This window comes from Onychostruthus taczanowskii, unplaced genomic scaffold (assembly GCF_017590055.1).
Source record: "Onychostruthus taczanowskii isolate IOZ18803 unplaced genomic scaffold, ASM1759005v1 scaffold51, whole genome shotgun sequence".
Taxonomy (NCBI): domain Eukaryota; kingdom Metazoa; phylum Chordata; class Aves; order Passeriformes; family Passeridae; genus Onychostruthus; species Onychostruthus taczanowskii.
Genome location: NW_024502680.1, coordinates 915,125 through 933,380, shown reverse-complemented (window position 1 = coordinate 933,380; position 18,256 = coordinate 915,125). Strand labels below are relative to the sequence as shown.

Here is an 18,256-nt window from a genome sequence, read left to right as displayed (position 1 = left end):
ACACAGAGCAGAAATGTTCTGGGAATTGGCATGTAGAGCCCTCTGAAGCAACTCAGGCTCTTCAGTGGCTTTGAGGGATAAATACTTACTGCTCCACGTACTTAGGTGTAAAAAAAGTTACGTTACTGCTCCATGCACAATCTTTTGGTGCACAAAAGGTGTTGTTCCAAAATGGGTTTTCACCTGGTGTGCAAGAAGCCAATTAACACACATTGAGTTATTTGATTTATTTACAGAGGTATGAGCGAGTCCAAAAACTTCTCATGATTAATGTCTAGGAGCCTACAGCAGGGAACACACACAAGAAAAAGAAAAAAAGACTGCAGAAAAATGAAGACAGTATTACGTGATTTGGAAATTGCAAGGACAAAGCAACAGTGTGAATTTCACAGAAGCAAGGCTGAACTACCAGCCTGGAATTCATGTTTCACAGCCACGTCAATATTTGTCTTGGTGAAATCAGAAAAATCCTAATCAAAGGCTACTGGCCAGGAGACAGGCTCTTAGGAGGGGGTGTGAAATGCATCCTGCTATAGCTAACAGGCATGGCAACAGAACTTCCACCCAAGGAAGAAATCCTGCATGACCTGTGGCCCCTCAAACAAGGGGCACAGTGTGTGACTGAACCATACCCCGTGGCAGGGCAGGACACTCCTTGACTAAAAGTTGGATATTCCAAACTTCTAGAGGTCAATGGCTAACTAGACACATGATGACCAATCAGATGGTGGGTGCCCAAAACTACCCAGGGTCTATAAATGGTACAGCCTAAACAAACCGCTGCATTGTGAATAGCTCCTGTCACAGCTCCTGTGTTCACCCCAGCCTCGGTTCCCCACAGCTTCCTGTCCTGTTTCCCTTCTTTTCTCACAGCACTTTGGCTCTCTGCAGCTCAGACATCACACTGACAACAGGCTGGTCCTCTACAACCAACTGGGGGATCAGCCAGCCCTCGAGACCTTAAACTATTTCTAAAGTACACAAACAAAGCATCCATTGCTACATCCAAGCATGAGAAACAAACCCTTCATTAGAGGAAGAGGGTGTGCAGCCTTGTTTTTCTCACCAACCAACCCTTCCCGTTTCCCAGAGCGGGAGAGCAGGGGTTAAAAGTGGTGGTATCGCTGGGCTGCAGATCACACATGGGCAGCCAGGACACGTTCCACCTTCACGCCATGAGTGGAGAATTTTCCAAAGGCTGGTTACACCCAGCAGACAGGGTACAAACGCTGCTGGCCTTTTAGAGACTGTGAGCAGCTGCTGAGGACTCCAACTACGGGGCAAACATGCCAGCACCATCTTTGGGAACTGCATAAAGACAGAAGGACTTGGAGGAACTGCCTCACAAACTGGACTCTCTGAGGACATCTCTTTTCTCCTCTGCACCTCTCTGACAAACATGGGAAAAACAGAACTGGCAGCTGGACATCACAGACAGCCTCTCTTCTGGGTCTATTGGGTGTGACCTCAGCCAAAAGCACACCAAAAAACCACCTTGGGCCCACACCCATATGACTTCTTCTGACAGCACCCACCAGGGACCCAACAGAAATCCTTTTCTGTTCCAACTTGTAACTTCTGCATGAGAAATTGCATTTGGCAAAATAACAATTTTCATTAATCCTTTAATCACGCACTCATTACATAGATACTGATTTTATGTAAATTGTAACTTGTTTTTTCTAAAACATTAACAATCTTATGAGGCAATTCAGCAATCATAAAACTGTGTGGTGGCAATCAGAATGCCTGTGACAATACAGTAAAACTTTTTAGAGTTCTCCACCTACACTCCCTATGTACAAAGAAACACTTAAAAAAGTATTACCAAAAAGAATTACATCATAAGGAAAGAAAGGGGGAAGAGCTACAAGAAACTTTTGCCTAAAACTCCTTTGTGGCATAATGTTCAAGATAATTACAAGCCAAGGGAATAGGCCACTCACAAAGACAGAGAAAAGGAAAAAAAGAAGAGAAAAAAATAACATTCATAAGCCATGTAAGATGGCACATAGAAATTACTGGGCTAAAGAAATTGTGACCCTATTGTCTTCTGCTCTATAACAATTTCTAGGCCCATCAGACAGGCTGCTGCTCCGTCAATTCTTCCACAGCACACAAAAAATCCATTTGTTGGAGAGGATGCTCCAGGTTTACTTCAGGATAAGGAACTCTGAGTGGGCTCAATGACACAGCACAGCAGTTTCTTAGGTATCGTCTCTGTGATTAAACCTCTTACTCTGGAAGAAAGCACTGAGGCAGACATCAGGAGAGCACTAGCAGAAGTTTAGGACAGTGATACACAGCTGGGGCATTTTAGAGCTGTTTTTTCACAGCTTGGGTCACCTCAAAGTTGCCTTGAGCATTTCATGCCCTCAGTAGTGCTGAAGATTGGACAAGTGAATATCAAACTGAGTTAGCTGCTGTAGCAATGAAGAAACTTACCATTTCACCAAGTCAGAGACAAAAAAAACTTTGAAGGATCAGTAAATACACCAAGTATCTTCAACTTAAAAAGATACTGAAACATGTAAAGCAACTCAGTCTTAAGTTGCAACAATAACAAACATAAAATTCTTCAAGAACATTCACTGACAGTAATTAAGCCATCACAACTCAAGTGCAGGAACTAAAACAGTGAGCAGAAGAGAAGCTCACAGCAGTGCACATCTGCCTAAATGACAGCAACTTCCAGCTTCTCCACACTGCACAACTGAGTGCCCAGGCTGAGAAGGCAGGTCCAGTCCTAGATCTGAAAGGATTATTTCATATCTGCTACAGTGGTGTGTGCCAGCTGACCCAGACACTGTCCCAACAAGGCAGTGCCCAGACTCCCTTCAGCAGCAAGGACCAGTTCTGATATCTAAAAGGTGGCACCTATTTCTGCAGTGACATCAAGAGACAAAAAACACCATAGTGAAAATGGACAGCACAGTGTTACACACAGGACAGCATTCTTCTTTGTGTTCTACTTTCCCAGGTGTTGGTGCTTGGTCAGAAACCAGTAATATCCTTTGAAAAGCCTCAGACTTCTCTGACATGTGAAACCCACCTATCTTGTACAAAATCTTTTAACCAAAACTGAACAGGCATAGAGCAAAAAGTTCCCATTGCACAAGAACAGCCACAGAAAAAGAAAAAAAGGCAGAGACAGAAATGGCAGAACAGCAAATGAGTTCAAAAGAGACATCTATGTCAGAACTGTACATCAGTTCATGTCCTTTCTTATTCCTGAAGCTGGGCAAAGCAGAGACAACTTAGCATTTTCCAGTATTATTGTTTAAGTTAAACAGATAACAGATAAAAACATGATTTGAAGCTAGATTCAGTTATGCCTTCATCAAGAAGTAGATACCATAATTACATTTCTGCAGTGGGTGACTGAGGGCAGGAGCCCTGTCTCCCACCACAGTGACTCACAGTCTCAGGGAGCCTTGCTCACTCTTCCCAGAGCTCTGCCTCACTGAGCCCTGGCTCACCTCTGAAATCCCCTTCAGTGCCCAACAGGCTTGGTCAAAACTCATTTATACTCACACCAGCACGGACTAATAGGCTTCACAATGAATCATGTTTTTACTTGGTTACACATGATGCTGAGTTCCCTTTCAGTTTAGAACTGCAAGACAACATCAAAACGATCTTGCAAGTTTTCACCTTTATTTTGAACATAGTCTTTATTTTGAACACAGCGATTCTTTAACAGGGTGTCAGTTACATTTGAATTTATCTGGGAGGGGGAGGGTGTGTCCCTCCTCCACAGTAATGTAGCCTGCCTGATGGGGCTCAAGGTCAGTAACCCAGTAACTCTCCTACTAATTCTATCTTAGAACTCAATCTAATTGGAGTTGTGAGGCAAATAATCTTTTTCCTTGCAATAACGTCAAGCTTAAGAGCAAAAGACTGTTGGCAGTTTCTGGCACTGGAAAATGAAGGACTTTCCATTAAAGCAGCAAGGAAGAGAGAGTTCCAGATGGGAAGGAATCACCTTTACTATTTAGGATCAACAAACAGAAAACTAAACAAAAAAAAATTAAATAATTTAATAATTTTTATTTTCTCAGAGCGTTTCAATTGTTTTTTTCCTGCTCTTGTCACCTTCAAAAGAAATGCCTCTGGGCAAAGCAGAAGGGGAACACATCACTGCTAGGGAAGATTAACAAAAAGAGGCTCCTAGACTGCAAATTTTCCTCTCACACTGTGCCAGGCAGCCAGACATTCCCTGACCTGAGGGCAGTGTGCTGAGATGGAGATGGGCAAAGTCTCTGCTGAGAGAGACCCTGCGATGCCCCCAGCACTCAGGGCTGGCTGCCAGTGCTGATCACTTCTAATGACAAGTGCAGAGTAAGAAAAGCTCCCAGGAGAGGCTCTGGGCTGGAGGATGTACTCTGTCTGCTACTCCAAGGTTCAAAAAGCACAAGGTTCAAGGCTGTGTGTGACAGTTTTGTGAGAACAGCAGTGTGTTTGTTATTTCAGATGACTCACAAACGAGTGCTTAGATCTGCTTTAGACTGCTCCACAAACAGAGTCAAGTGAGCAACACTTTCCAGCTCATTTCCAGTTCTGCTGCAGCACAGGGCACAAGAGATGACCCAGCTGGCTCAGCAGCTCCAGAGCTGGGACAAAGGCCTGAATGGCTTAGATGGAACAGACTCACCCATGTGAAGATGTAACTCCTCCCAGGGCCCAAAGATCACTTCCACCTCCACGCCAGTGCTTCAACTTCTCTAGCTCTGGCTGGCTCCATGTGGCTGAGAGCAGTGAAGAACTGGAAGCTGTGGTCACAGAGCAGTGCTCCTCTTCCCAGAAACCCTCACCTACACATGAAGTGCGAGGCCCAAAGGCTTGAGCTGAGCCAGCCTAACCACTAAGCAGCAGTTTAGGCAGGTGCAGACAAACCCAGCATCCTGCACAAGCCCTTGTGACACCTACAGAGGTGTTTGCAGGAGTCAATGAACCCCAAATCAACCTGGCTGCCATCCCTGCACACCCTCAGCAGCCCTGCCACCCAAATGCAGCTTTTCACATCCTAAAATAGGCTGCAAGCAATAATAAAATATCTGATTCTGCATGGGTTTTCATTACATCTAAAGCAGTATTTAAGGACAGAAGTCTCAGGGGCAAGGGCAGGGACATTAACTGCCAGCAGCACAGCAATTCCTGTTCCTGTTTCTGTCACAATACAATTACATCCCATACTTTTGTTTTTTAAGCTGCTCCTGAATCTAGAGCTAATTACTGGGCAGAACACAAGGACTTGCTCTCTAACAAAATTACCCCTGCACCATTACTTCAATAAAGAAACCTTGTATTTGTTTAATGTGATATTTTCAGCCATTCTAAAGTTTATTATGTCCTTTCTCATGATTTATTTCTGAAAGTCTTAAACTCTCAAAGGCCAAGGCGCGTAAGGACTGATGAAGCATTTCCTCCGAACTCAGGAACACCTGAACTTATTGCTGATGCATTTCCTACTCACTAGCATGTCACAGACATAAAAACACTGAAAAACACCAACTGGTTCCACCCAAAAGTTACTACATGAATAAATATTTACCTGCACTTTAAACAGAGAAATAAAGCAGTGAGTCCTCATCCTGTTTCTGTGAAGATGCCACCACTATTACTGAGTTACTTGAAATGTAATTAGTAGCACTGCTCGTGATTTCTGTTTCTTGTGATCTGTGTAGTTTATTTTCTTCACTATTTGCACGTCCCCACGTTTCACTTCCCAGTTACATTCTGTGAAATGCCTAATATGGTGAAACTACACAAATTTACTTCTATTTAGTTCCTAAATTCTGCTTTTTGTTGCACTCATATTTGAATTTATATAAATGTGAACACGGAACTCAAAAGAAGACTGAACAATTTGTCAGTTATTAATTACTAAGAGCCATTTTGTGAAGGTGCTGCCCACCCTGCTCCAGGTATCACTTGAAAGGCTTTGTTCTTTATGATTAAAACAAACTCCCAAGTTTGGATTGCAAGGGACTATGAACCAATACAAAAATACCTAATACATGTCTGTAAAATACAGACATGCTGCTGCAGTCCAACTTCCTGTTTGATTCCAAATATTACCACATAATAAATAATAATAGCATTCCATCACTAACACCATGCATACAGTAAATACTACCTGAAACTGGAATTAATCACTAAGAATAGTTCCTGTGCTGAAGAAGGAAAAATACAAGCATCTAATAAATGCAGTTTACCTCCAGCTATATCCAACACTCAAAAGCAAATTATTAAGCTCTTTCAGATAATAAAAGTGTGCATTTTAATCTGCTCTTGCTCCCTATTCCCTCCTCTTTCAGGTAGTGAGGCCTCATAGAACATTGCAAGAAAAAAGTACATCACAGAACAACAGAAAGTTTAACAACAAACCATTTCATTGGCCACCACACCCCAACAAATCCTTCTTCAGCTTAACTGGGTCTGTTAATCATCGAAATGTAGGTGCTTGAGCCTAGGGTTTCAGGAATGCTGCCATTTCTGAAGAACCCTTCTTATAGAAGAGGTCTAGCCACTGCCTCTTTTTCAAGAAAATTGTCATTACATAGGTAGAAACCCTTTATTACTGTACAAATAGAAGTAAAAACCACCCTAAGAGTAGCTTCCTGGCCAACAAGTTAAATCAGCAATGAAGAAGCAACTTAGGGCACCAAGAGAGTGGAAAACTTTCACAGAAATTGGTATATATTGTCTGGTTCTTTCAAGCTTTATCAGCACAGCACACAGAGCCTGCACTCTCATTCTCCTGAGGCAATAACCCCAGGAATTCACCCCTGAGCAGTGATATACCAGGATTTAAAAAACTGGCAAGTAGTGATGGGAAGACAAAAGGAGCCACCAAATGTTGAAGGCCTCTATAAATCCTGTAGTTGAACATAATAAAAGCTGACAAGTTATCAAGCTACAAATAAATCTGAAAATTCAGCCGTGGTTTGTGAAATTTACTTCAAAAAGAAAGTAACTTGAGGACAGTAAAATGATGAACAGCAGAGATAGACTAAGGCAAGGATTGCTCTGTCTTCTCATGAAATTTACCCAGAAGTTAACTGGAACTGAAATAACTCAGAAAACAGCTATAAATAGAAAGGGGTTAATCATTCAAATTTCTATTCCCATGACAAGAATACACTAAAGACTCTAACTTTTTAATCTTATGATATGATGCTTTAAAAATACTTCAGCTGCTGCACTACAATCTGCCTCTTCCTACTTTTTAAGAATAATTTCTCCTTTATTTTTTTAAAATATGATAAAGGAGATTTTCTTTTGAAAAAAACATTTTCACTGACAGTCACCAAAGCGAGCCTGTGCATCAGCTGGAACAATTGTATGTGCTCACTGAAACGAATCTTTTTTTAATGGGGCCACTTAAAAATACATTTACCTTTTCCCCATCCTAATATAAAGCACATAAAACTTATTTGTCATCGATTTCAACTACTTGAGCTGCTACAAAGTATTTTTCAATTAAGCGTTTGCATTTATCCTAAAAGCAGCAGAGAAACTTTGAATCATTAGGGTTGGAAAAGGCCTCTAAGGTGATGGAGTCCAACTTGTCCCAGCACTGCCAGGCCCATCCCTAAGCCTGCCCCTCAGCATCACATCCATTGTATTTATTCAAGGACATTAATTCAAGTTTACTATGCAAAGACACCAAAGAAAGAAAACTGCCTCACCCTGGATGCACAGATAAAAACACACCAGGATAAGCCAATGTCTCTGAACTCACACAGAGCCTGTGACACACTTGGAAATAGAATCTAATTATTACAAATCCCCAGCCAGTGCTTTACTCGCAGTATTTCCCAACCAAATAAATTAATGTTGAAGCTTTTCAGTTAAACCAAATAAAGTACAAGAAATAATACACAGAGAGAAGTTCTTTATTCAAAATGTAGAAACAGAGAAGGACTTTTGTCATTTTGTGATGCCCAGCAGATTTACTATAAAGTGAGTTGTAAACCAGCATATTTGCAGTGACAGAAATTAGGACAGCATCCAATATCCACATTCAGCTGCTGCACATCTCCATTGACTACTCATACAAGAAATTGTAAGCAAAAGACTTGATTGTGGTCTTAACATTCCTTCCAACTTGTTAAGTTACATCCTCACATTCTTGCCAAACTTGCTTTTATTCAAGAACTCTACTAAACTGCTTTTCATTTTTATGCAGAACTTTTCTGCTCTTCACTCTCACTGCAAGTCTTCATACACCAGATTTATTTACAGCACCCAGAGGAAACAGAAGCTCCCAGTTATCAAAACAGACTGCAGAATGCAAATAAACAATTGTTATGTATTTATGTTAGCTGGACTCTAATTTGTACAAAATGACACTGAGTATAAAAAAAATTGTATCCTAACAGTTAAAGCAACAATTCAGTAAACAAAATGTTGCTGTTGTTACTCAGATAAAAATAGTTAGGTCATTATTCTGAGCTTACTAGAATTTTCAATATAGCTAGAGGTCACCTAATTCAAGTGTAAATAAACATTTCTATTAGAAAAATATTATCTCCCTACATTACTACCACTAGTAGCAGATGTAAAAAAGACCCTCTGAAGTACCAGGGAAGTAAAACTGGCCTAGCATGAAGACTGTCAGTATTCTACACATCTGAAGAGTGACATCTCTATCTCTTAAACACATGGGAAATTTTGCAATTGTTTGCACATAACTTGTGGAAGTTTATAACATAATTAATTTATTATTAGATATGTAATCAGATGCAGATTATCAGTATATTATAAAGTGGGGTTTTTAAAAATTTTTAATAAAATATAAAGGACTTTTGTCAAAAGCATTGTATCTGTCTTACATGGATACTAAAAAGCAGGACAGTATTAGCTACTGAGCACAGATAATCAGTCCCTCCTCGTTTTTATTATTAACAACAGAAAGGAAAGTCTCTTTTTTTGCTAGCAAGTTTTGTGCCAAAAATTAATGCACCATTTGCTGCTGACAATCTGCCAGACTAATGGTGTTTTTCTTCACTCCAGAGGGTTCAGAAACTACTACTCACTTTCCAGTCAGCATTCATCACAGGTTCCTCCCATGAAAACAGAAACAAAATAGCTCTTCTGCAGCCACAGACACACCTCAGTCTTTACTACAAGTAAACAAACTTCAGCAGAAGTACACCAGTGTTCCTCACCTCCTGCTAGTGTGGCTCAATCCACAATTCTTCAATTTCACTTAAACCTGGCATAGAACAGAATAAAACCATAGAATCATTTAGGTTGGAAAAGACCCTTAACAGTAAGTTTAGCCTTTAACCCAGTGCTGCCAAGCCCAGCACTAAACCATACCCTGAGTGCCACATCTGCACATCTTTTAAACACATCCAGGGAAGGTAAATGCACCACTTTTCTGGCAGTTTCAATGCTAGATAATGCTCTCAGTGAAGAAATGTTCCCTAATATCCAACCTAAACCTCCCCTGGTGCAGCTGAGGCAGTTGCCTCTCATGCTATCACTTGGTGCTTGGGAAAAGACTGACCTTCACCTGGCTGTAACCTCTTTCAGTTTGTTGCAAAGCCACACTAGTGTAAAACTGTAAAGCAACTTGTGGCTGCCCCTGGATCCCTGGAAGTGTCCCAGGCCAGGCTGGATGGGGCTTGGAGCACCCTGGGATAGTGAAAGGTGTCCCTGCCCATGGCAGTGGAGTGCAATCTTCAACCTTTCCACCCAAATCATTTTAGGATTCGACATTTCACATTTTATTTCCTACTAGGTTTGGACTTGTTTCTGGGGATTCAGCCTTGTCCATCTCCATTAATTAGTATCAGGACTAACACTCGGCTGTCTGCTCAGCTTCTGAGGTGCCATTGCCCACGCCCATATGGAGAGCACACACACCTGCACTGTCCCTGTCACTGCTGTCTGTACACCAAGCACCAACCCTTCCTTGTTTAGAGGATCCCTGGTTAGGACTTGGACAATCCTCCTTAAACATCTTGTGTCTTGAACTGCATCCTTAGCAGGGCATACAGATACCAAATAGTAAATTCAGAAATTCTTCCCCTGTATCAGAAACAAAGTAAGATGCTCAGCACTAAAGGTCAGAAATACAAAAACCCCAAGACCCCCATGTGATTTTCAAACTCCAATACACAATGTGCGTGGTGGTGTGAAAATCCCAAAGGCCTTGCCTTCCTCAGCAGCACCTATTTAAGTCAAAAAGGGAACTGGAAAAAAAAAACCAACAAAACCAAACCACAAAAAACCCCAAATGCAAAAAATATCCCAACACCAGCAGAGGGTAAATAACATTGTCACGTATGGTTAACACACTTAAATTCTTTGGGGGTTGGGAGGGAAAAAATGGAGGATCTGGGCAGAAGGACTAACCCAGGAGTAGTAAACTTTGTGCCACACTGTACAAAGAATAAAAAAATAAAAAAGCTGGGAACACTGAAAGGTAGATGAAGTGGAAAAAAGTACAGGCAAAAGGACCAAAGTACTCTTCAAAACCAGAAAAGGAATCTGAGACATGAAGCCAAGCAGGAAGGGCATTCAGTGCCCAGTGCAAATAACATTTTATGTGCTTCTTTCTACCAGGTCAACTTTGCACTTAACTTTTTGAGTTTCTGCTGGCAACACTGGCCTTTGGTTACCTGGATTCCCCTGTAGCTGTGCCTGTACCAATGCTTTGTACACACAAACTACAGACCGACCTGCAGTCTGGTGGAGGACAATGACACCACTGACTGAAAATTATCCTTCTGCATGACTCAAAAGCAGGGTTTTATGGCGGTTACTTGTAGTGACACAAATGTAATCAGTTTTTTTAAAATCATGTAGGCTTCATAGTCTTCTGTTGTGAACATACTATACTCATAAGCATCCAATTGTTAAGTGAAAATAACAGCACCTTCCAAAATGCTACCTTTACTTAGAAATAGATAATGAAAATAGAAAATAAAATGATGCAACAGCATCAAAATGCATCTCTCAAGTACCATATTTACCAAAGATAAAAAAAGATATTGCTTGAGAGTTAGCACCCATAAGGACCTCAAGCACTAAAAAATGTTACCAGCTATTCTATTTTCTAGCGATTTTGTACAATGCTCTCCAAACCACCTACCTACTCTGATTTTTAAACTGCTTCTGATACTCCGTAGCTGCACACTAGCACAGGTTTTCCACATTAAAACTGTCACAAAAGCACTTGACAGCAGGACTCAGCCTCTGGCAGTGTCAGGTTAACCAGCGATTGCACAGTCCACATGGCAGCTTCCATAAACCACTGGCTATTCTTATGCTTATTTTTGAATTATTTCATTGCCCTGATAACTTCCCTGCACACAGAGGACTTCCGGAAACACCAAGAATTAGCAAACACCTCACAGCAACACTGCAGCACAAACCCAAAGGCACGGCAGTATTTTTACAAATTCTTATTAACAGGTAACTTTCCCCACAGAGCCCACATGACTTCCACAGAACTCTATCTACCTCTGCCAGCCACACGAGCTCCTGCCCACTCTGCCAGCTGAGGCCAGCTCCAAACTCACACCCTCCAATTCACCTCTTAATTCTCTCACTGGGGTTTATTTTTTAAAATCCAGTGGATATAAGGTGCCTGGGGGCAAGGAGAGGACAGGAGTGACCTAAAGGGAGAGCAAGCAGTGCAAAGCTCTAACGGAGTACACATCACTTAAAACTGTCCATTAGCTCCAAATGAATGCCTCTGCTTTCTGCTTTGCATACAACAAATATGATGGGAAAAAGCCCCAGAAAAACACCGTGAAAAGAAATTTAAAATCAACCTAAACCTTTAGTAGCCCCTAAAAGTGAACCCAAGAGATAGCAATGAGAACACACTGATTACTTGTGTCTCATAAAAAGAAATTACGAATAATAGTGCTGTCACTGTTCCTCCCCTTACAAGTAAATTCATGCAAAGACAAAACATAACATCACATACCAGCAAAAAAATTAAACCCCCAACACAGCCTTTACTCCAAGTCATCACAGTTTCTGGGAAACAGGAACAAAAATTGTATTTATACAGCCAGTAGTGAACTGAAGTACTAAAAGATTACTTATCAACTAATATGGGAGGTAAAACTGTTCAGCTTTACAGCAGCATATAAAGCTGAGCTACACAAGCATAAAACTAGACATCAATAGCTCTGATGGAGCTCCTTTAAGATATTTGATGAATTCACAAAGCTGTTCTAAAAAATCAGAATAACTACTTTTGCAAACAAAAGCAAGATATTCTAGGAACAGAATAGCACCCTTTACAATTCAATTTCGTAGCAAAAATTGCAATGCATATTGCAATTGCATGCAATACTACTTATGAAAAATGCACGTTTAACAAGCTTGAAAGAAACAACAGTAAGCTGTGAGTAGCAAATTTACATATTTTATGCCAGAAGGAAGTTATAGTACTCCTAATTCTTATACTCTTTTAAAAGTAAATACTAAAGATACTTCTATACACGTAGATGTGCTCCAAAGACACAAAGTTACTCCCGAGTTCAGCTAATTCACAATTTTAAGTCACGACAGGTAAGGTAAGAAATTGATAGAACTGCCTTGTCCCTTTGCAATGAACTGAAGAGGGTTTGGCCAAAAGGCAGCGCAGGGAGCTAGAGAAGGTCGGTGAGGACAGCCCGGATCCTGCTCCTGAAACACTGTGCCCTGCAGCAGGCCGGAGTTAACCTGCAGCTGCACGAAAGAAGCCAAAATCAAACCAGTAACAACGCCATACACAAATGATCAGTGGGGAAGCAGAACTGCCCGACCCCACTCCTCAAAGGAAGCTGGCTTTGACACCCCGGTGTCACTCTTTGTTTCTTTAATCTTCTGAAGCCAGTATGTAAATTCAATTATGTCGGTACCTACAAAACCACAGGCATTTGCACATGAGGGCCTCCTCTGCAGCTCCTAATGTATGTAAATGAAACCACATTCCTGAATTTCCTTCCACCAAAGGCTGGGATAAAACGATTTATCCATGTAAATTTGATAGACTGACACAGATTGGTCGGTGGGTCGGTGTTGCCAACAAAACACCTGATACTTCAGGCATTATCCAGATCCAGGTACCATTCACCTTGAAGTTTCCCTGAATTGTGATTATTTCAAAGGTTACATGCTGTTCATTCTGGATTGTAAGTACACACCTTACCAACCCAAAGCAAAACTGCTTGCTTACTAAAATAAATTAAAAAAAAAAAAAGTTAGATTTCTAACTCAAGATGATCCTTTCCCCCAGATCTGATTTAATCATCAAAACAAAACGCATGGAAACTTTCACATGTGAGTGAATGGAAGGACTAACAGCACTGCCACAAAACAAAGTGTTTCATGCACTCAGGCATTAGTATTTGAATGAATTAGTATGAATTTCTGGCCTGCATAATTCAAAGTCCTCATATTTGAGGCAAACAATTTGAGATGTAATGTGTAACATCGTGTGTCAGCTCAAGAGTATTGGTTTGAGGAAAACACACATTGACTAAAAAATAACAAACAAAAAACCCCACCAAAAAACAAACAAACAAAAAAACCCACCAAAACAAACAAGCAAGCTTTTCTATGCAACTGTGTGAATTATGCTTATTTCAGATTTTTCTGTCCTGGACTGCTTCCACAGAAACTGCCAGTGGGGAAATGCTCCCAAGAGTGGCAAGTCAGAAAGTCCAGCTAAACCAAAGCAGCCTTTGGATAAATGCAGCATCACCTCCTGCAGCCCAGCAAGCCCTGCATTTATTTTCAGGTAAGTTAACTGATGGCAACCTTTAGAGAACCAAGGGCAACACTTCCATGTGTATCTGTAGATCTGTGAAAAAGCATTTAAACTGCTTGAACTGTGTGCCCTGCTCACTGAAACACAGCAGCAACTTTCTAATGAAACAGCCAAAGCATCACCCTGCACTTCCACACAACTTCTAAATAACAGCATTCCTTCCTCTGCACCCTCCTCCTACATACAGCGTCCTAAGAACAGCTTGGGGTTTTACTGGATTTTGGGTGTAAATTATTTGCAAAATAGAGCATATAAGAGATATATGCAAACTTTAAAGGGAAAGGAGCAGTGGAACAGGACATGTTCTCTCTTCACTACATCACAAGAGTCAAAGAATGATATTTTTTTTAAGAAGGCTTTCCTACACTAGAATTTGGAGTTCTGCCAAAAGTCCATAGACAATTGGAGAACCAGTGAATTCATGACATCAGATATTCCAAGGAAGTGAAACCTGGCTGAATGGAAGTGATTTTTACTCAAGAAAAATAGATACTTAAATAGACAAACAACAAAACTATTTTAAGACCACGTAGAGAGGAGGTCTCTTTCATTTAAAGAAAAAAAAAACCACACAAAACCAAAAAAAACCCAAATGCCCCCAAAACATTTAATCAATGTTAAAAACCCCACTAAAGCATGTTTCCAAAGCAATACACATCAAAACATTGCTGATGTGGCCAATATCCCTGATATTCTTTGTAGAAAGGCCAGTAAACCAGTAACCAAAGAATTTTTGTTCAGTAATCCTTTCCTGAAGGATTCTCCACTCTCCTGAAAAGCACTGCTTGCTGCCATGAAACTCCCAAAGCCTGGAAACCACCACCAGTCTGAAGGGAAGCTTCCAGATCAAAGTTTCCACGTGACCTGGTGATTGATTCCCAGCCACCTTAATGCATTCCTTAGACTTCACAACCCCCTGCCAAGCATATGGACGTTCAATATTCCTTTATATGCAGTTTTCCCAAAAGCAAGCATGCGCTAAAGTTTTATTCCACCTTTTAATTAATCTTTTAAGGCACACAGCTGTGGGAGTCTCTAGCTAATACTGCAAAACACAGGCCAGTCAAATTTCTCTGACATCCTTCACACATTCATCTCACTTCAAACCCTAAACTATGATCCTGAGAACATAAATTATATACTGCTGAGGTTTCCAGCTTCAGGAACTTCCTAAGCCCGAATGAAGCTCAATATCAACAGAACAATGGCAGCACGGACTTAGTTAGTACCTGATATTTACAGTTATGGCTATACTTGTCAATGCTAAATGCACAAAACTACAGTGTATGCTGTGACAAAAAAGACTGTAAGTGCATAAAGTTCGGGGGAAAAAAACCCACACAGCAAAACCAAAACAAAACAAACAAAAAACTCTGTAAGCCCCAAGAAAAACTCAGCTTTCCGGAGTTTGGAAAGTGTCCAGCATGAGTCTAAGCACACATGTGTTGCAGCTAGACAAACCAGCGAGTCTGGCATGAGAGGTTTCCTTTCTCTTTCAGGAACCCTTTGGGACTAATGAAGATTTATTCCCCCCTTACAGAGAAGCCGCTCCTCGTCTGTGGCAGTCTGGCTGTCTGTTAGGAGAGCACACGATGACAGCAGTGCCAAAGCCACCGCTCTGTGCGCCGCCCTGCACAGCGCGAGCAGCTGACTGCAAACACATTTCCCAAATACTGCTTTGCCATACAAATTCCTGCGGTTCCCAGGGAAAACAACACTCAGAAACCCAGCTGAAAACAACCGAGAGTATCGAGTAATAGAAACGCCACTTAAAATTCACAGAGCAATCACCGACAGTTCTCGGCTAGAGGGGAAAAAAATAGAAGAAAAACCTCCCGGCAGAGCGCAAAGCTTGTCCGGCGAGCGCTCGGGGGGAGTAGCACCCAGGGACCGTCCAGCCTCTCCCGAGCGCCGCCGAGCCCCGGGCAGCGGGAGGGGTGGCCCGGGCTGGCACAAAGGCGCCCGCCTGCCGCAGCGAGCCCGGCCCGGCCCGGCCCAGCCCTGCCAGCCGCCGCGGGCCCCTTTCCGCCGCCAAACGGCCGCGTCCCGCCGGAACCTTCCCCCGCGCGAGGAGGGCGCGGAGCCGCCCGCGCAGTTGAGCAACAGCGGTGTCGCAAGCGGAGCGGAGCGGAGCAGACCCTTCTTCCTGCGCAGCTCGGCGCCCGGGGCAGGGAGGCACCGCCAGCAGCGGGCTGGCGGCCGAGGGGAGCCCGGCCGCAATCACACCGACACCAAGCGGTGCCGCCGGACCGCCCCGTCCCGGCGCGCTCGGAGCGCAGCCCGGGCTCGGCCAGCCCGCACGCCCACCTGCTTGCCCCGCACACCCACCTGCTTGCCCCGCACGCCCACCTGCTCGCCCCGCGCACCCACCTGCCCGGGCAGCGGCCGCCGCCGTGTCCCCGCCGCCCCAGCCAGCGCGGCGGCGCTGGAGCCAGCGGGGAGCGCTCCCTCGGCCGCCACCGGCCCCGGCGCTGCGCTCCGCCGGGGTTACCAAGGCGATGGCTTCGCCCTCGGGCCGCCGCCGCCAACCCGGGTCGGGCTTTCGCTATCGAGCCGCGGCTGGCGGCCAATGGCGCGGCGCGTCCCGCCCCTGCGGCCGCTCCCCTTCCCCGGAGGGCCGGGGCTGGCCGCGCCTCCGGCCGGCGCTGCGAGCTGGCGGCGGCCGGGCTGGGGTCGCCTTTCCCCCGGCGGTCGCGGAGCCCCTGGCGAGCCGCCCCTGGCGCTCCGGGAGCGCTCCGCCGGCCCGCGGACGGACGCGCAGCTCCGCTTGCCCCGCGCTCGCAGCGCCCCGGAAGCCGCTACCGCACCCCCAGGTCGGACTGCGAGCAGGGGCAGCCGCCCTGGGTACGCCGGAGAGGCTCATCCCAGAGTCTTTCCCGAAGCGCCTTCTGGAAATAAGCAGGGAAAAGCTCATTGTAGCAGCCTATTGCCTTGCCACTGAACTCCCCGATACGTCCTCATTTCGGGAGTCTTGGTGCTGAGCGGTCAGGAATAATTGCATGGGAACTAGTACCTAGAAAAGGGGGTTTTCTAAGGCTTGAAGGAAGCAATCAAAGGAAGGCAAGGTAGAATGTAACCGGTAATGAAACAACTTTTGCATGCAGCGGGCCGTCCCCACCCACTGAAATCAGCAGCAACATTCCTGCCGCCTTCAATGAACACAGGGTGAGGCACAGCACATCCTTGTCCACAAAGAGTATGATCATATTATGCATATTTTAACATCTCTATGCTAATAATCATGCTGTATCATTAAGCCTGTCTATTAAGTCTGTTCATTTTTCCAGTTAATCCAGTTTTGAAAATGGATGGATGGATTTACTTCCTCAACTTCACTTGCCAATTCTCAAGGCACTAAAAATCCATTAAATTTGGATTGGAACATATCTAGGAAATGTTTTGTTGTTTTTTACAAACCACCCAACCAACCACAACATCTATTAACTGAAAATCTCTGGAAAGGACAATCATCTCCCCTATTACTTCAGCAAATGGGATTTTTGCATGAATGGTGATCATGCAATGCTACCTCTAGGCAAATCTCAGTGGAAGGGCAGAAGTTAATGAGAAATCTTGCCTACCGTGTGTCAGTTGCCTTCACAGCCTGTCTGTCCTGTGTCAATTAACAGCTCCCCTTCCTGCTTTTAACCGGTTCCTTAAGTCTGCTCAGTACCACAAGCATTGCTCCTGAATATCATGCTGCTACTTCACACCACAGAGTGTAGTAACGTAGAGTTCAAATGAAACTGGTTTATCAGGCAAATGTGCCACTCATACAAATGGATCGTGTTCTACATAACAAAGTTTAGTTCAGCATGTCGAGCCATTTGTTTCTTCCGTTTAAAGTTTACATTGCAATTGAAATATATTTCTGAAGAAGCAAGGTACTAATGAAATCCAGTAGTGTAAAAAGTCCCAGATCTGCAGTTTTTCAAATCATTCTGATACTTGTGGTTTTGACATTAAATATTCCAGATAGTCTTGGCTCAGTAGTTGCCCTCACTGATGACAAATGCGTTTGTGACTGGAAAGGCTTGATAAGGTTTCTTTAAAAAGAGCTCTTTACTCTGGATCTTGTGACATTAGCTGGTTGTTCTACAGGATCCAGTGCAGTCTTTGCAAAGCATAAGCCATGATGTGAATGACTTATGGACTGAGCAGAGGGCTACAATCCAGAGCCTTAAAAATCTGTTTACTGCCATCTTTTTCAACTGAGTAATGATGCCTTGAAGTGTCTAACGCACACAAAGCCCCCGGCACTTTAAAACTGTTTTGTATAGACAACTTCTGTGAATAGACTTCAGTGAAACCTGACCATCCCGAGTTTTTCTCCAGGGTTGTAATCCCGGATTTCAAATTTCCTTTCCGTTTTCTGTTTTATGCCTCCAAATACAGTATCAGTATTTAGCAGGGGGAATAAAGAGATCTCGGTGAGTAGTTATTAAGATATTTCAGATTACAGTTGAT

The 18,256-nt window shown here is 43.3% G+C and overlaps 1 protein-coding gene across 4 annotated transcripts in view; it reads right to left on the bottom strand.

Annotated features, from left to right (window-relative positions):
- PIK3CB (phosphatidylinositol-4,5-bisphosphate 3-kinase catalytic subunit beta) overlaps positions 1-17,496 on the bottom strand; it is a 67,990-nt gene extending 50,494 nt beyond the window's left edge. Inside the window, exon 1 of one of the 4 annotated variants that reach the window (XM_041416304.1) lies at positions 17,371-17,496. The gene's annotated coding sequence lies outside the window, so the exon portion shown is untranslated. Of the gene's footprint in view, positions 1-5,554; positions 5,616-16,159; positions 16,299-17,370 lie in introns of those variants that run through there. The other 3 variants (XM_041416305.1, XM_041416307.1, XM_041416306.1) reach the window with 3 other exon arrangements.
- Positions 17,497-18,256: the final 760 nt, after the last annotated feature.